Source organism: Macaca fascicularis, chromosome 15 (genome assembly GCF_037993035.2).
Source record: "Macaca fascicularis isolate 582-1 chromosome 15, T2T-MFA8v1.1".
NCBI classification, from domain to species: domain Eukaryota; kingdom Metazoa; phylum Chordata; class Mammalia; order Primates; family Cercopithecidae; genus Macaca; species Macaca fascicularis.
The window spans coordinates 37,778,060-37,804,806 of NC_088389.1; positions in this window are offsets into that span (position 1 = coordinate 37,778,060).

The following is a 26,747-nucleotide window of genomic DNA, read 5'->3' on the forward strand; positions in this document are numbered from 1 at the left end:
AAACCTGCCTCCTGGTTATCTCAGTGCTTCAGTGATGCAAACAATGCTGGCCTGGCAAGGAAGTGTCAGAGATGCAAAAGGCAGCGAGAACACTTTTTAGCCCCAACCCTTCTGCTTTAGGGGAACATGTTCATAGTGCCATTTAGAAGCACAGAAGGTTTTTGTTTCTTGGACCCTTCTGAAAATATTCCTTGGATTGTGGGGACAAGAGTCACCCTCCCTAACTGTCCTCCCTGCCCCGTTCTCTCCCCACCATCACTTACACTTACACATGTTCCTTGGGTCTAGGAAGGTGGATAATGGGGAGGAAACATCTGCTCCTTCTTCTCGTGCTCTGCCTTCTTCACCTTCTCTATGCCATTCTGTTCCTAAATGGGAAAAGAACAGAACAATTGTCTTATGAATGTCTTGGTTTTTGAGCAATCAGAGGAGAAAGTGCTAATCTGGTAGGTCAGAACCCGACATTTGTAAGACAATAACTTCCTATTGTCTGTTTCAATGGACTCCCTTACAGTGGGTCCCACTGCAATTAGGATAGAGACTCAGATCCTTAAATGACCTTTAAGGCCTTGCAGGACATGGTTCCTGACTCCCTGTCTAGGTTCAATACCCGCTGCTTTCTCCTGCTCTTGCTACAGTCTGGCCACCTGCTATTATTCCAGTCTTTCATGCATGCTATACTCTTTCCAGCCCCAGGGCCTTTGCACACGATGTTCCTTCTTCCTGGAAGGCCCTTGTCCTCATTTCTGACACGACTGGCTCTTTTCCCTTTGAGTGTCAGCTCTGCACCCATGCTCTGGGTGGCCTTCCCTAACCAGCCCAACTGAACTAGGTCTTCCCCTTGTCATCTGCCATCTCAGTTTTTTGTGGTTCTTTTTTTTAAATTTCAATAGTTTTTGGTTACAGTTGGTTTTTGGTTACATGCATGAATTCTTTAGTGGTGATTGCTGAGATTTTAGTGTGCCTGTCACCCAAGCAGTGTACACTGTAGCCAATAGTAGTCTTTTGTGCCTCACTCCCCTCCCAACCTTCCCTGCCAAGTCCCCAAAGTCCATTATATCATTCTTATGCCTTTGTGTCCTCATAGCTTAGCTCCCACTTATAAATGAGAACATGCAATATTTGATTTTCCATTCCTGAGTTACTTCACTTAGAATAATGGCCTCCAGCTCCATCTAAGTTGCTGCAAAAGACATTATTTCATTCCTTTTTATGGCTGAGTAGTATTTCATGGTGTATATATATACACCACGTTTTCTTTATTCGCTTGCTGGTTGATGGGCACTTAGATTGGTTCCATATCTTTGCAATTGCAAATTGGACTGCTAAAAATATATGTGTGCATGTGTCTTTTTCATATAATGACTTCTTTTCCTTTGGGTAGATACCCAGTAGTGGGATTGCTGGATCAAATAGTAGTTCTACTTTTAGTTCTTAAGGAATCTCCATACTGTTTTCCATAGTGGTTGTACTAATTTACATTCCCACCAGCAGTGTAAAAGTGTTCCCTTTTCAATTCTGTGGTTCTTTTCATAATCCTGACACAATCTGCCAGCATAGTAGCTTGCTTCTTTGTGTCAAGGGTCTTCCTTTCGAGAAGGTGAGCAATATGAGGACAAAAATGACTTCTGCCTTGTTCACTGCTATAGCCTGAGTGCCCAGGAACAGTGCCTAGGATATATTAGGAGCTCAGTACATATTTGTGGAATGAATCTATGATTACTAAATTAATCAGAGGGTCAGAGGAGATCTCTGCAGTCACCTCCATCTCTAAGAGCCTTGTGTTTAGAAATCCTTTGTCACTGAAACAGTGGTGACCCACCCCAGAACCATGACACATAAAAATGTAAATCATTCCATCTGGATGAAGAGGCCTCTATACCAGACACAGAGAGACTGACCTGGAAGACAGGGAGTCTGCACATCTTCCTGCCAGGGCCCATTCAGGAAATTGGATGTCATGCCTTTCTTCCTGGCATGCACACCCCATCCCAAACACAACATTAGAGCATGCTGACCCCCATGCCAGCTGTAGTCTCAGGAGCAGCCGTATATCACACAGCCATCCTGAGGCGGGAGCATAACCTGGGCCTGAGTCATAGATCACCAGGCACGTGGCGGACATCGTATATCACCTAACTCCATAAAGCCTCTGCCTGGCACCTGGGGAAGCTCGCGTGAAGCGCTTCGCTGAACAACGGCTCGGGGAATAATTGTCCTCATATGTAACTTTCCCCGTGCTTAGGAGGGCCGTCTTCTTTTCTTTTTCATTCTCTCTCTCTTTTTCTTTCTCATTCTATTTTTCTTTCTATCCTTCCCTGACTCCTCCTTCTCTTCTTTTCTCTTCTTTCGTTTTCTAGGACAAAGCAGGGCTACTGTTGTCTTTGTCTAGAAAAACATGATGTGCTCAAGGTAGGTAAACTGAGGCAAGAGGTGGAGGACACACAGGAGGTCACAGAGCACAAGGATGGCAAACCCAGGAGAAAACCCCACTGGGAAGTGAACCTGCAGGGAAATTTAGCGAGGCTGCTGTGATGTGCTGGGTTCTCCAGGAGTGGAGGTGTGGTGGGTGGTTCGTGGGGGACAGGAGTGTGGTCTTGGGACCTGGTTCAAATCCTAGCTTCCTCCTTTACTTCATGATATGTAGTAAGGAACTTCACAGTATCTAGAAATGAGGGTGGACCCTGGAAATAGTCATGTATACTTCCAAATGCCTGTCCCACTATTCTTGTAAACTGAGCACCCTCCTCCTGTCTTGCTTTTCTCTTGTCTGAGTAGTGAGATAAGAACAGTGGGTCTCCCATGATGCTGTGGTGAAGAGTGGAGGAAACAACAAGCAAGGAGGCGCCTGGCACACTGTAAAGTGCCTTATGAACAGATGATAGCCACGGGCAGGCTCATGAATCTCTGTGAATGATGCAGTAGCACCGCTCACAGGGAGCAAGGTCCAGAGCATCGTCTCCTGGAGCTGCCTCCTTGGGAGGAGATTCTGGTGCCTTGTTCTGCTTCACCCCAAGCTTTTGCACATGCCTGTCTTTCCTCTGACCCATCCCAGCATAACATCAGAGGGAGGTGGCCCTGATATCCAGGTCATCTTTTACTTCCAGCCACCTCTGTTCTCCTCTACCTGACAGTCCATTGCACCCAAACTATCCACACAGAAACTATAGTCAATCACTTCTTCTGAACCTGGTCCTCCTGCGAGATGCCCCATTTCCGTGTTCAGCATCATCCCCCTATCCCAGACCAGACACTTGGCATCATCTGTGACTCTTCCCTGTCCTCCACTCCACATATACTGTCTGTCACCAAGTTGTGCATCTTTACCTCCTAAATATCTCTCGGCCCTACTCCCTGCAATCCACAACCACTTTCTCTGCCTGTGCTGAGGCCTCTTCTCTTTCCTGGACTTTGCTACATTTTTCTGCTGGGTTCCTTGCCTCTGGGCTGACTTCTGCAATCCATCCTGCCTGCATTCAGACGAAAATTCCTGAAGCATAGCTCTGGCCATGGGATGCCCCTGATCAGAATCCTTCTGTGGCCTCCTTCTGTGACCTTTGGAATGACATTTGAAACAGGAGACCTTATGCTACCTGGTGCCACCCTCTCTTACTCCCCCTTCCGTCATCCTACACTGAAGTCAAATGACTGTGGGTTGTTCCCACGCATACCTGCTGCCTCTCTGCATCTGAACCTCTGCCAACTCTGTTCCCTCTTTCTGGAACGTCTTCATATGCATCTCTGTACGAGCAGACTCTCTTCTGAGATCAAATCCCAAGTGGGCTCCTCTGGTCTCTCAATCGGGAAATTTGTTTCCCACAATCTCAAGCAGGGACACTTCATCTCTAGAGCATCCCCTGCCTATTAGGCTAAGAGAAGTCTTCCCTGTTTCTCTCACATCATTTCTCACATCCTGTTTTCTCTCCTGACTCAGCCAATAAATGAATCCCCCCCATTAATCTCAGGATTGGAAGGAACCCCAGAGGTCAACTATTATGAACTACCCCTGTGTGGTTGAAAGCTTCTGAAGGGCCTCTGAAATAACCTGTTTTTGAATAAATCATATGTGTTATCAGAGGAGGGGAAAGAAAGATTATAGATCCTTGACCATTTGCTGTTTGCATGTCGCCATGAGAGCTTGAGAAAGGAGGCCCCGTGTGGCTCTATGAATGGACAAAAAACCAAAACAACAACAAAAAAAGGCTTTTGTTTTCTTTGGCCACTGGTTGACCCAGGAGATGGCAGAGGCATAGAATGGTTATGTGTGACATCTGTTCCGTATTTAGCAGAGCCATTGGAGCAGCTGGACTGGTGGCAGACTGGCTCAAGTGTCAGGAACAGCATGGGCTCTGGAATCCCACAGACCTGGGTATCTGTATGACCAGAGCATGTTATTCAAACTTTCGAAGACTCAACTCTTGTACCTAGGAAACACTGTTGAAGTCTAAAGTCCCCTGAGGACTTCTGAGAATTCCCTGGGTCAGGGTGGGGTGGGGTGGGGCATTCTAATCCCATGGTCACCCAGGCTGCTGCCTCTGTCCTGCATTGGTTTTATACCATGATGATTCAGATGGGAAAGTCCTCAACTTCTCCAACATCCTCCAGACACAAAACACTTGGATCCCAGTTTGTGAAGATCTGGGAGGGAGCTGGAGGAGGTGTTTCTATCACAGGGATCCAAAGACTTTAAAGTGGATTCCAGGCATCTCCATCCTTAAAATGTTGGTTGTCTGCTCTCCACCTGTTGGTTGCTTCAGCTCTTGTACCTCTCTCAGACTCACCCCTTCTTGCTGGGTTCTTGTATTGATTTCCCAGGGCTTCCATAATAGAGTGGCACAAATTGGATGTCTTAAGACAAGAGAAATTTATTTTCTCACAGTTCTGGAGGCTGGAAATACAAAATCAAGATGTTTGCAGGGTAACACTCCCTCCAAGACTTCGAGAGGAGAATTCTTGCCTCTTTGAGCTTCTGGTGGCTCCAGGCTTCCCTGGCTTGTGGTTGCACAATTCCAATCTCAATCTCATCTTCCTGTGCTGTCTTCCCTCTGTGTCTATGTGTCTCTGTCTTCATGTGGCATTCTCCTCCCTGTGCCTCTGTTTTCTCTTCTTATAAGGTCACCAGTCACATTGGATCAGGACCCAGCATAACTAACTATGTCATCTTAGCTTAGTTACATCTGCAAAGAACTTATTTTCAAAAAGGGTCATATTCACAGGTATCTGGGATTAGGACTTCAATGGATCTTTTTGTGGGGACACAATTCGACCCACAACAGTATTCTTTTCTCTTATTTCATCTCTGTACCTTCTCACCTTGCTTCTCTTGGAAAGCACCCCAAAAGGCTCCACTTCATTCTCTATTATGCAGAGCCCTTTATCTTTCCTGGTGACCTATAGCCAATGTCTATTCTCAACTTATCTAAAGTGACCAAAATAACTATGGCTTTCAATTTAGCAGGGTCCATCCTCCCTACGAGCTAGACCACAGCTCCTTTCTTTTTCTTTCTTGTTATACATAGTGTACAAATGGGATCCATACTGTTATATATCTCACTTTGTAAAATAGTTCTTAATAAATCATGAACATATTTCCATGTCAACAAATATATTTCTGCAACAGGCTTTTAAAAGGCCACTTATAAGTTCATCATGTGTGCCTCTTCCATAGTTTAGGTTAACCAATCACCAATTGTCAGGCACATATGCCGCATCTACTTTTGCACAGCTGATTGCATTACTGTGATGAATACCCTCACACACGTCTGCAAATATGAGTTTTGGAATTTGGTGGTTTCCCTGGTGGGCTGCTATCCGTGTGCACATTCTCTGGGTGAACAGGAGGCACACGCTTTGCCAAGCCAGCAAAATAATTGCAGCCAGAGCTAAAGATGAGGGCAAGTTCCTGACGCAGCACCTTGTGCTGTCCATTAATAGGGCCGAATGATGCTCTTCGATGCCTTAAATCTGCAAGCCTGTCTAATTCTAGAAGGAAACGGATGGCGCCCATCCTAGAGTCAGTGTTTGGAAACATACAACAAAAGGGAAGCTTTATTAACACTGGAAATATACCCTCAGCTCCGGCTTCCTTTTCAACACCCGTCTTGTTCATCTCACAGCTCAATGAACTGTTAACGTCACATATATCTTTTGTTCCAGCCGCGAATCCAGTTACTCCAGGCTTCTGCTAACTGCAGACAGATGAGATTTAGTTTTCCCAGGGAGCAGGGGAGAGAGAGAGGGAGAGATTAAATCTGTGTAGATGGCCCTGGCAGGGCCAAGGTGGGGTGGGGGTGGTGCATATTGATCTTTTGACCCGAGCAGCAGTGGACACTTACATCTTCTTGTGGTGTGATTGTAAACTTCCATTTTTCCTGTGTTGATGAAGGCCTCTATTCAGTCCATTCTTTGGCAAAAAGTATTGAATTGACTATGGCTGCTGCTTGTGCACTTACAGAGAAGCTGAGAGCCAGCAGGATTCAAGAAAGGGGCAACTTTCCATTCAGGCCCAGAGGAGGATCTGTCATTTAACCCCAATTTCCCTTGTGTCTAAGGGAAATTGTATCCCTTGTATCTAAGCCCACACCGAACGACATAGTGAGGTTATGGCCAATGGCAAATTTAAAGACAAAAAGTAGGATGCGTTCTCTTACTTGCCTGAATGGGGTTGACATCCTCCTTGACTTGACCTTGAAGGCTTACTAACTGATGTCGGTCCTTGCCTCTAATCCTTGTTCTTAAGCTCCCTGATTCCCTGTCAGAACTTTTTCTTGCCTATCCTAATCCAGTGGTGTAATGTGTTTGGAAGGCGGAGAAATATGTTAGGGCTTCATGATAAATTTCCAATTCAGAAGAGCCCTCTCAGGTTTGGTTGCCTTTCCAAATCAGTCACTACCCCTAGGCTACTTCATGGACCTGTGGCAATGAGGCTGGAACTCCTGCAGTCAAATCAGGCCCTGAAAGCAACAGGGCTTTAGAATCAGACCTATGGGCTCTAATTCCTCGTATGGTTTATTAGTGCTGTCATTTTGGGTGAGCCAAGATCCTTCCTCCCCTGCGAAATAGGGCCTATGAGAAATCTAACTTCTGTTCACCTCTATGGACTTTTGCCACTTTCAAGGAAAATGTGAATGAAATAACACTTTGGGAAACTGCCAGGTGCTTGATAACTGAGACTCACTGATTTCTGGATAACAACTGTGAGTGGTGATTTGGAGTTTGGTGGATGTGGGTTTGAGTACCGTTTTTACCACTCTGAGCTGAATTTCCTCATGTATAATATTTATAATAGCTAAGACTCATTGAGAATTTACTCTGTGCTATGCAAAGTTTGAAATGTTTTGTGTGGGCTAAGGCATCAATTTGCAATATAACCCTCATTGGGTAGGCACCATTTATATTCTCATTTTCAAGGAGAGAAAACTGAGGCACAGAAAGATAATGTGCTGAAGATCATCCAGCTAGTAGTCATCATAGCTGGGGTTTGACAAACCAGTCAGAATTCTACCTCCCTCATTGGGTTTTTGTGAGAATCAATGTCTTCCAGATTTCTCAACTAAAAAGTCGCCATTTTTCCCTTTGTCATTGGCATTATGTGGTGAAATATTCCAAGATTATGCCAATATGCCATTACTTATAAAACCTCCATGCACTAACTTTAGCATCCATTGACAATTCCTGCCTAAATAACCTCTACAATGATGGTTGCCAAATGGTGATTTTCTGTTTTCATCATTCCTTGCACATTTACTAGTTGACATTCTATGTAAAAAAGAATTTTTTCTTCTCCTTCATTTGCTAATTAACAAATATCCGTGCAGAATTCATAAAGTCCTATGTTCTTTAGTGGGATATAATCTATTACTGTCATTATTTACTTTGAAAATTGTCCCAGATTTTCCTAGCGGAAGCACCTTCAACCTGCCTCTCATGTGCTCTTGAGCATGTCTTTACTTTCTAGTCCATGATGTTCCAGATTTATCTTGTACTTTGCTACCCTGCCCTGGTCCTGGAATCAGCCATTTCTTCAAAGGTTCGTGGTTTCTGTTGGTGGAGGGTGGTATTTAGAAACCAAGAGGTGGGGGGCCCGGGTGCTCATTTCTACTGGATCATCATTTCTAGACCATCTCAATAGACAGAGCTAGGAAACATATATATGTATATATGCATACACATACATCTCTATGTCTCTGTGTCTTTATGTCTCTATCTAAATCATCAGTTCATGGTGATACTTCCAATTACAATTTGACACCTCAGTGTTCATTCTAGTCTTTTCCTTTCCTGTAATTTTAAATCCCTTCTCTGACAGTGAACAACCTGGTTCTTATTACTCTCATCATATTTACTTACTTGCTAATAGCCTTATATTTAACCAACCTCTCAATCAGATCACACTGACTGCTTCTAGGACCAGCAGGATCCACTGTCTCCCAACTCCCACTGCCTGTCAGACACCAGGCATGCTTCTGCCTCTACTCCTCTCAGGAAGAGAATTTCAGGGAGGAGCTCTTGATATGAAAGGAAGGTCTTCCATTTGGACTATTGAAGGAGATAAAGGGTCATGGTGACATCCTTGTATATCCAGGTGCATTTATTGACCTTTTGCTTGGTGCCACTCACGGTGCCAGATGTTGGGAACACATGGAAATTAACCCTGACCTGAGCTTCAAAAACCTCAGTGTTTCATAAGGGAAGCAGATATGTGGGCTGATAATGCTAATAATAGTGTTAAAGATGCCATGTAGAGTCCCAGCCATGTGAGTGACTCTTCTGGGAAAATAGAGGAGGCCTAACAGGGAAGGGACCTCACTGGGTGAATATGAGTCATCCAGGAGACTAAGAAGGCAAGAGTGAACAGGAGCAGGGAATGCTAGGCAGAAGGAACAGCAAGTCAATGGTGCACAAGCATAAAACTGTACATTGGTAATGTGGCAACTCACATCACCCCTTGGCAGTCAGGAAGTTGACTCTTTTTTTTTTTTAACTTTTATTTCAAGTTCAGGGGTACCTGTGCAGGTTTATTATGTAGGTAAACCTGTATCATGTAGGTTTGTCATACAGATTATTTCATCACCCAGGTATTAAGTCTAGTACCCATTAGTTATTTTTCCTGATCCTCTCCCTTCTTCCACCCATCACCTTCCAGTAGGTCCTGGTGTCTGTTGTTTCTCTCTGTGTCCATGTGTTCTCATCATTTAGTTCCTACTAATAAGTGAAAATATGTGGTATTTGGTTTTCTGTTCCTGCGTTAGTTTGCTAAGGATAATGGCCTCCTGTTGCATCCATGTTCATTGTAGCACTGTTCACAATAGCAAAGACATGGAATCAACCTACATGCCCATCAATGGTGCCTAAAGAAAATGTGGTTCATATATACCATGGAATATGATGCAGCCAAAAAAAGAATGAGATCGTGTCCTTCACAAGAATTTGACTCTTGAAGGTCAGATGATTGATTACTCATGGTCAGGGATAGTCAGAGACACGTGTGTTCACTTGGAAGACTAATAATTTAGCATCCCATCAAACTTACAGTATTTAAATATTAATTCAGTATTCATTTGGGAGGAGCAGGAAAATGGTGGTTGCCAATTCATGAAAAATATGTACCTCTTTATTGAATTGAAAAATAAAATACTTGTTACCAGATCTTCCAGGTCATACAGCTCTTTTGGAGGTAGCCTAAACAATCAGATGGCTGGTGTGGGGCTGGTAGTATGGAGTACAGTTGCACTATGCTCTTTGTACAGATTTAGGTGGGTGACTGCAGGACTTTCTGTGACAAGGGAGTAGAACCAGATGACTTTTCCATTATGTAAGGAGTTGCAGGTAAGAAGCTGAGTTATCTTTCTCAGATGGGCACGGCATTTCAGGTGGATTTCAGCGAGACTTTATTTAGCACCTCTTATCGACTGGTATCCCGAACAATTGTCCAGTTGACCATTGCGTATTCTAGTTTTCCCACGGTTCCAGAGTGAATCAGAGGCACAGCGAATTCTTCTAATTGATGGTGATATTCTTTCACTCTTGTGCTTTTTTATTTTACCTAAAACTCATCACTTCTATTCCTATCCAAATATTTACTCCATCAAATATCAATTGGTCTGCCCAGCTTGGACAAGGAACAGAATAGAAAAAACAAACAAACAAATGAACAAACAAAAAACAAACAAAAGAAAACATTTCTTTTAAGGTGGGCTCCCTCCAAAAGCTCTTGAGATCCCATCTGCCACCACTGAGACTGGAGGCAGCAATTATGAATTTGTCATGATTCTCTCACACCTGGGCCAAGTGCTCCTCTGTGCAGGCCATGGAAGAGAAAGTTGGAGAAGCAAGCTGGTGTTGTAAACAAGCTCTCCAGGGCAATGTTTTCTCATGAAAAGAAATTGTTTACAAGCTCCATGGGAGCATCATTTACATAAAACAATCACTATGCTCATTACCCAAGCATTCTCATTTATTTATTAAAACAGGTACCTGCAGGACTTGGCAAACCTGTGTTCACTGGGTTCTGTGGATTCCTGTTCCTCCAGAGGGACAATATTCACTTTTTTAGCATTTTCAACATGGTGATAGTAACAGGTACCATTTACCGAGCGCTTACTTGGTCAGGGCTTTTGGATGCATTTTATGTAGTTTAATCTCCACAACAACCTGGTGAGGTAGGTATTATCATCCCATTTGACGTATGAAGAAAATGAAGCTCACGGGTATACTGTGGCTTGCTCAAGATGTCCTAGCAGGTAACCAGCAGGGCTGGGCTGGCTGCTTCTCTGGGGACAATTGGATGGGATGGAGCTTTTGCCAGTCAGAAAGAGGGCATAGACTAAAGATCAGGCAGGAAACATGCACACTTATTTGGCTTATTTCTTTGTGCAGTTCTACTTTTTGCAGAGGGCTAAGAAGCTCCAAAACATTTGCTGAAAGAGAGATTTTACAGTTAGTTAGTGAAAAATAACCCATGACTAAGAGTCAGTTTAGGTGTAACCTTGACCTGAGTGAAGACATCTGGGTCCAGCCCTGCCATATTAATTTGAATCCCATTGCTTCTCTGGGCCTCTGGTTCTTTGCCTATAAAATGAGAGGGGAAATAACTAGTTTGAGGAATTCACGGGTCTTGATGGGATCCATTGATAGGGTTTTTGGATGAGGAAACCATGAATTCCTTGAAATTAAATGCAAAATGATGTGTAGGTGTGCATTTCAGATTCTCAAAATGATTTGTGGCCTAATAATTATGATAACAATGACAATAATAAAGACCATTTATTAAGTGCTTCTTAAACGATGAATCTCATAAACTCTACGAGCGAAGGATTATTATTATTTTTATTTTAAACACAGCTAAAAACTGAAGCTCAGAGAGGCTGAGTAGCTTAGTTAAGACCATGGGTGGTGGAACTCAGGATAAGACCCTAGGGAGCCCTTCTTCTTCTTCTTTTTTTTTTTTTTTTTTTGTTAGATGGAGTCTTGCTCTGTCATCCAGGCTAGAGTGCAGTGGCACGATCTCAGCTCACTGCAAGCTCTGCCTCCCAGGTTCACGCCATTCTCCTGCCTCAGCCTCCCCAGTAGCTGGGACTACAGGCCCCTGCCACCACGCCCAGGTAATTTTTTATATTTTTAGTAGAGATGGGGTTTCATTGTGTTAGCCAGGTTGGTCTCGATCTCCTGACCTTGTGATCTGCCTGCTTCGGACTCCCAAAGTGCTGAGATTACAGGCATGAGCCACCATGCCTGGCTGCCCTTGCTCTTAACTACAATAGTATGTAATACTCTTCTTATTCTGAGTTGTTTCCTCAAAGATGTAAGGAATGAGTGAATGGAATGAAAACCTCAGGCAAATTGTGGTTTGGAAGAGGGGATTATTAGGAGTTGTTGATTAGTACACCCCTTAGGCCTCTCCCTGGAAGGAAAGTCCACCATTTTGTTGGACTCCTCAGCCATTCATTCAACAAACACTAAACTCCCATAAGAGGCAGACCTTGTGCCAGGTGCTGGGGATGGAGCTTTCTAGAGTTCATGGCCTGGCCAGAGAGTCCTAAGTGACAACCAATGGAAGATGTAATCAGTACCAAGGCTGGGGCCCAGGGAGGGCAGGAAAGTCTTTGCCAAATAGGCAAACTAATTTGGGTTTTGAAGAGCTTTTATGAGTCTGGGACAATCCCAGTGTCCATGCCAAGAGAACAGTGACAACAAACTAGTGTTTATTGAGCCTTTACTATCTTCCAGGAATTCTTCTAAGTGCTTCCAAGCCTGATTTCATTCAACTCTTGCACCAATTCTTTGAGTGGGTACTCTTCCATTTTACAGTTGAAGAAACCAAGGCTCAAAGAGATGGAATAACTTGACAAAGTTCATGCAACAAGTAGTGGCAAAGACAGGATTTAAACTCATGTCTGTCTGATCCCCAAATATAGGCATGTCCTCACTGAGCACACTGCCTCTATCATTCTTGCAGGAGAAGATTGATAAGAGCCTAGAAAGTGGCAGCCTTTGGAGAGAGAAGGATTCCTATGTTTGGCATGCTCTGTACAATACAAGGTATTCTCTCCATTTAGAAGATGCAGAACTGAGACCCAGAGAGGCCATGGGCCCTGCACAAGGCTGTGAAGGTAATCAGCTCTGAGATTTTCCTGCTGAACCACAGAACAAGTGTTTTTAACTCTATGCCCCCACTCTAGGCTAAAGAAAGCCCACAATCAGCTTTACCCACCCCAGTGGGTTATTCCAGTTCAGGGCCATCACACAGCTCAGGCTGCTTTTGAATCTATGCTCTGCTTCTTATTAGCTGTGTGACTTTAGACAGATTATGTAGCCTCTCTGAGCATCTCTTTTCTCAACTGTAAAATGGGAGATAATAGACAATACCAACTTCAGAGCGTGAGGATAAAGATGAAACAAGGCACAGCGCCTGGCTAAGAGTAACTAACTGCTTCATCACTGCTTACTTTCACTGTCCTTGCAAATAAGAAGGCATGGCATTCAATAAATTATAAAGTTGCTGTACTGATGAAGGAGGGAGGAGGGGTGTTAGAATAAAGGCCTTTCGACCTCTCCTGAGCCTGTGATTCTCAGATTCGGTTATTATACTTGTATGTGACATTTTTCACACGCCTACTCTGGGAAGCTAAACCAGGCACCTAATTAGCAAAGGCCATTTAGTTCCAAGAGGCTGGGTTGTGCAGTTGCTGGGTGACAGCCTGGTAGGGGACTGTGGAGTTGTGGGAGGGGGTGCCAAGGGCCTGGTTTCTGGTCTTTCTCTTTGCAGCCAACCTTACTCCACTTCTCTCTCCCCATCCCACCCGCTTGAGCTCTGGAGCTGCAACCTGTGTGCTCCCAAAATAGGAAGAAATGCAAGTCACAGGCCTGTCCCATCACACTTACCAAATTAATCTAAGAAAACAAAGATGAGGCCACATACACACACTCACTCACTTAGGTTTAGTTATGAGGAAGGAGGAAGCTGAGACCCAGGTATTTATGTGAGGCCTGGGGTTGCAAGATGCAGAGCTGGAAGACAAGCCCTGGTTTTTGTCCCCAAAGGAGTTCTCTTTCTCCCACATATACTGCCTCTCTTCTTTTTATCTCAGTCTCTTGAGACTGAATATACAAGTGGACAAAGACCATCTATAACAATAGAGTTCTAACCCATAACTTTTGCAGCAAAGGGCCCCAAATGTCAGGACTTGACCAATGACTGCCAGCTTCCCTTTGTCCCTGCTTCTGTGAACAAAAGTTCTCTGAAAAGGAACTCAGAGGAAAGAGACTTTATTCCAGTGAATAGTTTGCAAACCTGGGAGACACAGCCTCCGGCAGCCTCCCACATGATGTAAAACGAAGGTGCATTCTATTCCAGAGAATAAACAGAAGCTTCCAGTTTTATAGCAAAAGGCCCTGCCTAGCTTTCCAATCAGGTCCATTCATGCAAATGAAGAATTGAAACTCACTTAGTTCTGATTGGCTGATACAGCTGAGCCCTGATTGGCCAAGGCAGGTGAGCTCTGATCAGTTGGTTCTGGTGAGTGCTGAAAGTCCCAGAGTTAAGAGGGCCAACGTGATGAAACCCCATCTCTACCCGAAATACACAAGTTAGTTGGACTTGGTGGCAGGTGCCTGTAATCCCAGCTATTCAGGAGGCTGAGGCAGGAGAATTGCTTGAACCTGGGAGAGGGAGGTTGCAGTGAGCTGAGACTGCACCACTGCACTTCAGCGTGGGCAACAGAGTGAGACTCCATCTCAAAAAAAAAAAAAATAAATAAATAAAAAAGAAAGTCCCAGAGTTAAAAAGGTACAGGTTTTGAGGGGAGCTCAGAGTATGTGCATGACCTTTGGTCAGCACACGGCTGCTTGGCTCTGTTTTAAATTTAGTCCCAGTTAGCCACTTGGGATCCATCTTCAAGGATTGGCTCTTTTGGGCTCATATTTGTTCACATATCTCACCAACCAGAGAAAGCCAAATATATATGCTTCCTGGGACAATTTCATAAGATGCCCACTTCTAGTCAGCTTGCTTCTGACTTTCTCATTCCAACAGTCTCCAATCTGAGTACACCTGAAGCCTCCTTCCTTGTCCCCACTAAAATCTTTCCCATTTCCCTGCCTGCTTTTGAGTCTGAGTCAAATGCCAGTGATGGTGGCTGACTCCCTTGCTATGGAAGTTGTGAATAAATAGCCTCTATTTGTTCTCATGTAGGTGGCCTTTGTTTATTTCCACACTCTCCAGCCTGGCAAATCTACTCTCTAGCCCAGGACAGCCTTCATTTGAATACGAACTATTGCATCAGCCCCTGGGGAATCTCATTGCCCATTCTTTTCACTACTCAGTCATTGCCTCATGAGTCTTCCTCAAATTCGGTGACTCTGTCACTGAATTAAATTAAATTAAAACTTACCAGTGACTCTCCATAGCTCAGGAAGCAAAGTATTGCTCCCATTTTGCTGGAGAAGGATGTGGTTAATGTGGTCATTTCAAGGTGGATGGCTGGGTTCAAATCTTTCCTCTGTTACTTACTAAAAGGAAAAAACTGTAAGTGTGTGCTCAAATGGCTCTGGATCTCGGTTTTCTCCTGTAACATGGGCAGAATGACAGCGCCTCCCTTATGAGACTGCTTTGAATTGTGAGAATTAACCAGTTCATTTCTTAAACCAACAGATATTTACTCAATGCCTACCTACTGTGTGCCAGGCATGAGGATACAGCAGTGAGCAAAACAAAATCCCTACCCTCAGGGAGACTGCATTCTACTTTGGGCAGACAGAACATGCCACCCTCCCGCCTACACACGTGATGTATCAGGTGATTAGTGGGAATAAAAATGATACAGCCACTTTGGAAAACATTTTGGCCTGCTTCTTTTTTTTTTTTTTTTTTTTGAGACGGAGTCTTGCACTGTTTCCCAGGCTGGAGTGCAGTGGTGCGATCTCTGCTCACTGCAAGCTCCACCTCCCGGGTTCACGCCATCTCCTGCTTCAGCCTCCCGAGTAGCTGGGACTACAGGCGCCCGCCACCACGCCTGGCTAATTTTTTTGTATTTTTAGTAGAGACGAGGTTTCACCGTGTTAACCAGGATGGTCTCGATCTCCTGACCTTGTGATCTGCCTGCCTTGGCCTCCCAAAGTGCTAGGATTACAGGCGTGAGCCACCGTGCCCAGCTGGCCTGCTTCTTGTAAAATTAATGTATTTTTACCGTAGGACCCATCATCTCATTCTTATATATTTGTTCAAGAGAAAATAAAAGTGTTTGTTGACACAAAAATCTGAACAAAATTGTTCATTTATAATCACCCCAAACTGGAAACAATGCAAACGTCCTCTACTGGGGAATGGATATACAAACCATTATACATCCCTGGAATGGAATACTATTTAGCACTAAAAAGGAGCAGACGACTTCTATATGCAACAGTACATTATGCCAAATGAAAGGATCCAGACTCAAAGAGCTACACGCTGTGTGATTCCATTCATATGACAACTTCAAAAAGCAAAGCTAAAGGAACAGGAAGCAGATCAGTGGTTGCCAGGGGCTGGAGGTCAAGGGAGGGGTTGACTACAAAGGGAATTTTTTGAGTTAATGGAAACTCTTCTTGATTGTAGTGGTGGTTACATGACTGCATTTGTCAAAACTCATGGAACTTACAACAAAATAGATGAGTTTTACTTTATGTAGGTTGTACCTCAAAAAATATATTAGTGCTAAGAATATAATATATAAATGTTAGAAGAAAAGTAAAGCAGGATAAAGCAGGTCAGAGAAGGGCATACCAAAAAGGGTTCAGGGAAGACATTGGGGCAGAGACACAAGTACTGTGTGGACATTTGGGATGATACCTCTAGGAAGCAGGAACAATGCCCAGAGTTCCTGAGCTTGGGGCAAACTGTCAGGGGACTGGGGCAAATGGTCAAGAGGCTGGAGTAGAGGTAGGTGAGGGGCTTAAGAAATGAGGCTGGGTCTTTATAATAGAATGATTTATAATCCTTTGGGTATACACCCAGAAATGGGATTGCTGGGCCAAATGGTATTTCTGTTTCTAGATCCTTGAGGAATCACCACACTGTCTTCCACAATAGTTGAACTAATTTACACTCCCACCAACAGTGTAAAAGTGTTCCTATTTCTCCACATCCTCTCCAGCATCTGTTGTTTTGTGACTTTTTAATGATCACCATTCTAACTGGCATGAGATGGTATCTCATTGTAGTTTTGATTTGTGTTTCTCTAATGACCAATGATGATGATTGCAGCACTGTTCACAACAGCAAAGACTTGGAACCAACCCAAATGCCCATCAGTGATAGACTGGATAAAGAAAATGTGGCACATATACACAATGGAATACTATGCAGCCATACAAAAGGATGAGTTCACGCCCTTTGCAGGAACGTGGATGAAGCTGGAAACCATCATTCTCAGCAAACTAACACAAGAATAGAAAACCAAATACTCCATGTTCTCACTCATAAGTGGGAGTTGAACAATGAGAACACATGGACACAGGGAGGGGAACATCACACACCGAGGCCTGTTGGGGAGTGGGGGTCTAGGGGAGGGATAGCATTAGGAGAAACACCTAATGTAGATGATGGATTGATGGGTACAGCAAACCACCATGGCACATGTATAGCTATGTAACAAACCTGCACCTTCTGCACGTGTATCCCAGAACTTAAAGTATAATAATAATAAAAGACCTGTCACAGTAAAAAAAAAAAAAAAAAAAAAAAAAAAAATTGAGGCTGGGGAGAGGGAAGTCATGGAAGATTATGCAGGCACTTGTAGACCATGGAAAAAGTCTGAGTTTTATTCTAAATGTCCATGAAGCCACTGGAGGGTTTTGAGCAGGGACAGGCAGGATCTGATTCCCATTGTATGTGGAGCTACCTGGTTGCTCTGAGCAGAATAGACTGGGAAATGGGGATGGGGTCTGCATGGAAGGATTGTACAGGAAGTAAGCACAGGATTGGTCAGCTTGCATCTTGCACACTATGTGCTCAATAAACTTCAGTCATATTATTCTTAATTCCTTGTGCCTTCCAACATCAGGAATCTCCCTTCAGCCAACTGGGCCAATTGCTGTCTTCAAAATATATCACATGAACATCTTTCTTCTCTGCCTTTGCTCACCTGTAACCCTGCCTGGGATGCCTTCCCTCCTGCCCTCCATCTCAGGACTTTGTAGAGAAGAACTAAACCTCTCAGAGCCTGGGACTAGAGCAGCACAACTGGCTTCCCTGGGCTTTTGTGAGGGGAAAATGAGATGCATGTGGTCATCTCATACTGAGAAAGACTCAAGTCATTTAAACATGATGAGTCCCTGGTTATGACATGGCCCTGAGGCTACTGAGGACTTTCCTTGCACTCTCGGCAGAGGGGGCTGGCACATATGCCCTTTAAGAGTTTTGAGTGGGTTAAAGGAGTTGCCTTACTTGAAAGTACTTTGATAGCTCTGCAGTGCTTTATATACAGAAATGAAGGCTATTAAGGATTGTCAATCTTTTACTTGGCCTTTCATGGCCTCAGTTTCCATTTCTATCAAGTGGCCTCTTGTTGTGTGACTTATTGGGGCCGTCCTATATAAATATGCACCCCATAAACCCCATCTTTATCTTTCTTCTTAGCACTGATCACTATATATGTTACTTATCCTCCTATTGTCTGTCTCGCTCACTGGAATGTAAGCAGGGGCTTTTGCTAATTCTATTTGGTGCTGTGTCCTTGGCACCAAAACAGTGCCTGGCCCACAGTACCTGCTTAATCAATATATGTAATAAATGAATGAGTAAATCTTATGGATCACCCTATCTCAAACAACTAGCTCAGAGGCTGACCGAGACGAGGTGGTTCCACATGTTTGCTGAATCAAGGAGTGAATGAACATGCATGCGTAAAAGCACAGACCCACAAGATGCAGAAACCGAAGACAAAACCCAGTTTCACCTGTGGGAGACTCCTTGTTCTTTCGGTGTCTGTGACTACTTGGTTTTTGTTAAAATTTGCATTAGCAAACAGAAACCCGTCCTTTGTTCTTTAACCTCCATTGTCATTTGTTGGCACCTGGGCCCACAGCCACAAGCATCCCAGTTCCTGCAGGAGGGGTGGGTTTGGAGACGCCCACAAATTGTCCATGAATCCTGCCCATCCACTTCCATAAGATTTGCATCCACTTCACCCCACGTCCCTGCCTTGCTCACTCACTCTATGATAATCCTTTTTAAGCAAGGATGGGCCCCGGCCGCAGCTCTGCTCCATCTCCGTGTGGTCACTAGGAGCATTTCCAGACTGTTTCATATGGATTAGGCCGAGGCACGGAGTCCTCCCATGCTTCTCGGTGCATTTTGGAACCTTGTGAAATTACATTATAGATTCATTGTGTAAACAGGACACTGAGCATAGCCATTGTCAAGCAGACCCACAATCGAATGGCCCCCGTCGGGAGGCCGGCTGAGGCCCAGGCTGGCAGCATGCAAACCTTGCAATAAACTGGTCACACGTTTGTTTATTTAATCTCCAGCTTCTAAGGGCCAATTTGCTAGTGAAAATAACCTTTTCGCACACTTTAGCAGGGAGATAATGGGAAGAGGGAAGTGGCTGGCAGATGCAATGCAGAAAGTGTCCCCTTTCAAGTCTAAATGGGGGTAAGGGGGGCAGAGGTTGGGGGACAGTGCAGGGCCAGCTGCTCACCAGCTGTGCAGCCTTGAGCAAGGAACTAAGCCCCTCTGAGCCTCAGTTTCCTCATTGTCAGAAAATGGTTGGTACTATCTGTACCATCTTGTTATAAGAATTAAATGATGGTTGTGGATGAGTACGAGGCCTGACTCCTAGGAGGTGCTTAGCAAATATGACATTCTATCCTCCTCCGTGGAATCTGGTTTCAATGAACTTCACTCCTTCACTCATTCATTCATCGCTCAGAGTCCATGGATAATTGAAAACACAGCACGCACCTTCACTCACACCTCCCCGCCCCAAGTGACATTTGTGTACCTGAAAGAGCTTGACCTTCACAATTAGTGTCCTGGGTTTGAGTCCTAGTTGTACCACCTCCTGGTTGTAGGACCTACAGGAAGAAGCCTGTGTGAGCCTCAGCTTCTACATTTGTCAAATAAGGATTTCCATCTTATGTGATTATTATTGGGATCAGATGGAATAGAGACTGTGAAGGTGTCATAGAAATGACAGATGTGACACTCGAGTTAATCATTAGCATAATGGTAGTGCGCACTTAAAAGGCACTCTTCTAAGCATCTAACATGTATTTAACTTACTTTTTCTTTTTAACAACCTAAAGGGTTGGTATTATTGTTATGCTCATATTGCACATAAGTCAACTGGGACACAGAGAGGTTAAGTAACTTGTCTCAGGCCATCCAGGTGGTAAGAGGCAGAGTCAGAAACTGCAGCCGGGCAGTCTGGCTCTAGAGTCCTGTCTTGTGACCACTATTCTATGCTGCCCAACACTAAAACAGTCATGATAATAATAGCCATTCCTTACTTAGTGCCTACGTTGGGGTGGGTGTTGTTTCGGAATATCCACCCATGTTTTCTCAAGTCCACATAGATCTGTCAGTGCTGGCTTCTCATTGGTTCTTTTAAAAAATTATTTTAATTGACAAAAATTGCACGTATTTATTATGTACAACATGTTGATTTGAAATATGTGTACACCATGGAATGGCTAACTTCAGCTAATTAACATAAGCGTTACCTTACATACTTATTTTTTGTGGTGAGAACATTCAAAATCTATTCTCTTAACAATTTCCAAGAATACAATAAATTGCTATGAACTGTAGTCACCCTGTATATAATGGATCTCTGAAACTAATTTCTCCTGTCTAGATCAAAGTTTGTATCCTTTAAGCAATATCTCGCTAAGCCCCGGTAACCACTATTCTACTCTCTACTTCTATGAGTTTGACTGTTTTAGATTCCATGCGTGTGAGATCGTGCAATATGTGTTTTTCTGTGCCTGGCTTACATTACTTAACCTAGATGTTTCTTGATGGCAACAATAGAAGCCCACTCTGATCCACTTAGAAATAAAAATTTCTTGGGAGGGTATGTGAGAACTCACAAAATTAATATGGAGGTTGGAGAACCAAGAGGCAAGAACCAAAGGAAGCAAATTCAGCCAGGATCTGGTCACCTCTAGCCCCGAGCTGCCCGCAAGCCCGGCTGCCGTGCCTCAGGCCTCTCAACTCTGCTGAAGTCGTTATGGGTGATCTCTGACCCTGTGCCCTGCAGGTCCTGGGCAGAAACTGGGGTACTGCTCAGGTCCCGTGCTGTGCTCTAAACTCTGCGTGACTTTGGGGTTGGGTAGACAGGGGATCGGCCCGTTTGGTTTCCAGAATGGGAAGAGGGCTTCTTTTCTTTCTTAACTTGGAATTGACCCAGTAGGGAGGGATTTGGATATTCTGCAGCCTCAGATGGCATACGGCAGAAGGTCTTATCCCATTTAACAGACATGGAGGTCAAATGCTTTGCTCCAAGTCTTGGAGTTGACAAAAGAGCTCAGCACTGCCAGGCTGACCGCCCCTGCTCCTAACGGGACCCAAGCTGCCTTTCTGAGGACACAGGGGGATGTGACGTAATTCCCTCGATGTTTCTTTCTTAATTTTCAAAATCCAAGGATTTCTAAAAAATATTTATACCCCTTGATCCAGTTTTTCTACTTCAAGTTTCTTGTGGTGTGGAAATAAAGACTATGATACAGATTTACACAGAAGGGTGTTCAAGGCAACTTTATTTCTTATATAGTGATACTGGAAATAAACATTCAATATCAGGGAATCTGATATTGAAATAGGTTAAGTGAGATGTCTATATGGTGAAATATTATATATTCATTAAAGCTGGTTGTTTCAAAATGTTTCCAATGACTTGAGAAAAGTAATAAGTAAAAGCAAAACAGAACAAAATAGAACTGAATAGAGAATATAATGTAAGTTTTTTGGGGAAAATATTCTCCCATATGCATAGAAAAAAGACTGAAAAGAAATGTTTAACTTTTTGTACTGATTATTTTTGGTCGGAGGGGTTATGATTAGTTTATCTTTGTTTCTATCTGGATTTTTTATAATGAACATTTTTCTTTTGTTGTTTGTTTTTCTTTTTTCTGTTACAAACAGAAAAAAGGCTGAGAAAAACAAAGTTAGAACATACAAAATGATACGGCTTCATGGTGAAAATAGTACTGGTGAACTCCACTGGTGTAGCATGAGTTGGTGCAATCTTTTTGGGGATAAAAACAAAATAATAGATAAATGTTCTGAAGAGGTTTATGGCCTTTGACTCCAAACACTTACTTTGGGGAATTTCTCCTTTATTCTGGGGATATAATTCACTAGAGACCAAGAGCTGTGTGTAATGAAGATGCTCATTATAATGTTATCTGTAACAACGAACACCGTATAAAAGCTAAATGTCCAATGATTGGTGAGCAGTTCCATAAATTATGGTGCATCAACATGAAGGAGTATTATGGCACCATTAAAATGATAATTATGAAGACTGTAGCAATGCAGAATACATTTCTGATAGGATGCAAAGTGCAAAATGCAGAGTATCAAGTCTGCAGAAATATAACACACACCCAAACCTAGAATAAATACTCAATACATGGGAAGCCATACAATTATTGAGGTCGAGTGAATGGGATTCAGGGAGATTATTATTATTTAGTTTTGTCAAAACTTGATTTAAATATTGTTGATGCTTCTTCTTCTTGCTGGAGCTTGCATTTCCCTAAAAACAGCTCTTTTGATACTGGTTTAAAGCAGGCTGGTGGAGTGATGGGGGCGCTTTATAAGATTCAAATACTTGAGCAAGAGGCAGCTGAAGAGCCTGGGTGTGGTGTGGATGGGGCTTTGCAACCCTTTGTGTACCTGGGATTTCAGGTTCACTTCTGGAAAATGGAGGGATGAGGAAGAGGCTTAGTCGCTGAGAGTCTCCCAGCTCTGATATTTTTCAAATCTATGTTTATTCAGCCTTCAGTGTCAGATACATTGTAATGCATTTTGCTGATAACCACTTTTTGGGGTTGGTCCTATCACTGACATCATTTTGAGGACATCGAATGTCAGATTCAGAGCAATGAAATGGCTCCTACAAGGCTAATAGCCAGCAAGTGGTAGAGAAAAGGTCCAATTATTTCATCCCATCTCACATTTTATTTTCTTGGCCCAGCATCACTTTAGCCTGTGAGGCCCATTGCAGCCTGTTCCTTATTCACTCCTTCCTCCTTTCCATCTCTAGAGATCTGAGACCCAGTTGACTTGTTACAATTGCCTTTTGACTTCACAGAGCCTTCAGGTTCACCAGTCAGTAGGAGAATACATACTCATTGTCTGGAGATGGAGATAGAAAAAGTATAGGAGATTTGCTTTTACATGTGGGGTTTAAAAGTGGATTAGGTTTTGGGAGGCCGAGATGGGCGGATCATGAGGTCAGGAGATCGAGACCATCCTGGCTAACACGGTGAAACCCCGTCTCTACTAAAAAATACAAAAAACTAGCTGGGCGAGGTGGTGGGCACTTGTAGTCCCAGCTACTCGGGAGGCTGAGGCAGGAGAATGGCGTAAACCTGGGAGGTGAAGCTTGTAGTGAGCTGAGATCTGGCCACTGCACTCCAGCCTGGGCGACTGAGCGAGACTCCGTCTCAAAAAAAGAAAAAAAAGTTTATTAGGAAATCATTGTTATGACCTTATCATTATTACTATTTTTTTGAGACAGGGTCTCACTCTGTTGCCCAGGCTGGAGTTCAGTGGCATGATCTCAGCTCACTATAACCTCCGCCTCCTAGGTTCAAGTGGTCCTCCTGCCTCAGCCTCCCAGGTAGCTGGGACTATAGGCTCACGCCACCACCTCTGACTAATTTTTGTATTTTTGGTAGAGATGGGGTTTTTCCAGGTTGCTCAGGCTGGTCTCAAACTCCTGGGCTCAAGTGATTTGCTTGCCTCGGCCTCCTAAAGTTCTGTGAGTACAGGCGTGAGCCACCGCACCCAGCCTGAACTTATTTTTTATTATGTATATTTTTTCCCTTAAAAGTGCAAAGGTCTGGGAAATAAATTGATTAAACAAGGTACAGACAGTTATGGCTAATCTAAAAATTTCCATTTTTGTTAGTACAAAGAGTGGTAATCGCTAACATCATTTGTATCTATTAATAAATTAAACCACCACATATTTCTTGAGGATCTATTAGGTGCTAGAGATGAGAAATGAGGTCTGTAATTCGAGGAGTTCAACAAAAAGTGCCTTAGAGTATATTCAGGCTGAGTGGGAGGCAAGGAAGATCTGATTTAGAGAAATCAAACACAGGATGTATTTCCCAACATACCTAAATTGTCCAGGTGGTTCATGAAGTGAAATAATAATTTTCAAAAATTAAAAAGAAGAAAGTAAGGCAGAATGGGAGTGTAGAGGTTACACGGTTTCATGCAGAAGCACATTCACCATGGCAGTCAGGGTGCCTGGGATGATTTTCCAGTAGGTTATGAGCTTTTGTGAGTTATCACCTGTTTTGAGAAGAGGCACTTCCTTTGGGGCAGGAAGAACCGTGGATTCAGGGACAGGCTAGACCTGATCTAGTCCCAGTGCTGCTACCTATTGTGTGACTTTGGGCAGGTCATAGAAGCCTAGGCCCTTTGTGGGATGGGGTCTTAAAGGGGTAATCAGTTCAACCCCCATCCCATTCTGAGCCTGGAAATGCCTTTACCCCATTCGGTGAAAAGGACAGTGAAACGACAGCTAAGACAATAGCCACCCCTGTTTGAAGACCTACTACGTGTCCTTCCAAGCTGCAGCATTCAAGAATGTGAGACTCGAGAGAGAAAGAGAGCAAGCACTGTTTATCCTGGGGAATGTTCTGGGTCCACCTAAAAGTTCATAGCAGAGATGAAAAGGATGGAAACGGCCAGGGAAAGCAAGATTTCTGGGCTTCCCCTCATACAAGGATAGGGCCCTGGACCAGATTACTGGCAGAAGGGAGAAGTGTGTCCATGCGCAAAGCCTTTATTGCACAGTTGCCCTCCCTGCTAGCAAGCATGGCTCAGCCCAAATCCTGGAGTTTGATTACTCTATTTATAACTCTTTTAGGGGTGGGTGTATGTGGGGGAGAATAGTGTTGGTTGTGGCCAGCAACAAGAAGGAAGTGTTTTGAGGTCCCCCTTAGAGATTTTACTCTTGATAAAATTGGGATAATAATATCTCCTCTAACTGTTGCAATGAGACACAAGTGAACAGAAAGGGTCTCCAGATAAACCAGAAAGCACTGTGTCCGTGGATGGGATGGTTTGTCGTCTTCTGACCATGTCTATGTTATATGAGGTGTGCCCCAAGCAAATTTTCTGATGGAGGGGAATCACTTCCAGATCTCCTTTGCTCCCCTCTCATCTGTCAGGAAGACAGGAGAAGCATTGCTAACTTTTGCTGGTCTTGAAACATACCAGGTGCACTCCCAGACCAAGGGCTGTGCATTTGCGAGTTTCTCTGCCCAGAACACCTTTTCTCGAGATGTATTCTCCATGTTCTGCTCCTTCACTTCATTTATGTCCGTGTTCAAACGTCATTCCTCCAAAGAGGCCACTCCTGATGGGATGCAGAAGGTGCTACAGGGGCCCCGCCCAGATCCCACAGGGTTGTGAGTGTTGGCTGCTCATGGGCACGGCTGCCTTCTTTCTCCGGAAGACTGACCTTGGGTGATGAAAGTCTTCTCACCTAGCAGATTATGCCCCTCAGTCTCCCTTATCCCTCACTTGGCCAAAGCTTGACTTAAGCAGATCTGTATCTTTAATCCCATCTCAGCTCCTCATCCAGGCTTATTCTGCCTCCCTCCCTTCCAAGTTTGACTGTATGCACCTGAGTCCCAGTTTCAGGCTCTGCTTCTAGGGAATTCAGCTAAGACCAACTCCAATTAGAACCACCTGTGGTCACTCTTGAGTCCGGTCATCCTGCTTCGTTTCTGCTTCATAGCCCAAATTCTGCCAGACATTGCATTCTGCATTCATTTGTTTGTTGTCTGTCTCTCTCCTGTGCAATGCAAGCTCCCTGAGAGCAGGTCCGTGTCATTCGTACCTGCTGCTTTGTCCCTAGGTCCTACTGCAGGGCTGGGATCACAGTAGGGTGATCCTTTTTGTGGAATAAAGGGCTCTCTGTGTGGGAGCATAAGAGCTCAGAATGTTCCACAGTTGTCAGGCTAAAAGGATCCAGAAATGAGCTCTTTTGATTCTCAACTCTAAAAGAATTTTACTCACTGTCAAGATAAGGTCAACTAGAGCGAGATTTCATACAACTTTACTTCGGATTTCTCTTGGTGTGTGTGCTTAAAATGTGAAGGAAAAAGGCAAAAGATTGGAGACGTGTGACATTAATAATTCTGAGACATGAGGTATTCTGGAAAGGGTTCTGGTCTCAGCTTTTGAGAACAATTTGTTTATTTATTTGGCTAACATTTCCTGAGGGATCACTCTGTGCTGGACTTGGTGCTGGGTCCGGGCGACCATTCAAGACATGGCCTCCACCTTAGGAAGCTCCCAGAGACCTGGATTGTAATATTGGGCTCGTCCCTAATCGGCCCCGTGACCTCAGACAAGGTCTGCCCTTCTCTGGGCTTGGTTTTCCCGTTTCTAAAGCAAGGGCACTGGGCCAGGTGATCTCTAAAGCTCTCTGCCAGCTCCATGTCTCAAGGAGTGAGTCTTCCTTTCAGAGAGGCTGATTTTCATGGCCATCAATATTTCTCTAATCATCACCTTCCCTTATTTTCTCTGGGGACTGGAATTAAAACTAACTGCTTTTACCAGATATAATTTTAACATTGTCACAGTCAATGCAATTGGATCAAACCTGGACAGAGAAGAAGGTGGGGGCTCCCCACCCATATTAAGCTTAGTTTGAGCCCAGTTTGTGGTCCTGATGATGCCCCATTACCCACCGTGGCTCCTCAGACTCAATTCCCCTCTGCCACAAATGTCTGAAACCGGCGCTGTCTGCATCCTGTCTCGTACCCCCAGCACATGCTAATGAACGCATTGATTTTCCTATTCTCTACCACAACAGTTATTTCAGAGATAAATGCCTCCTGTTTGTGGTTATTAAATCTGCTTCATGTTGGACAGCTGGGGGTGGGTGAGTGGGAAGACTGGTCTGGGTAGAGCTAAGTTGGGGACAATCTGGGACAGATCCCAGCTCCATATCTGACAGGCTGCAGGACCTTGGACCAGCCGCTACTCTCCCAGCCTCAGTTTCTTC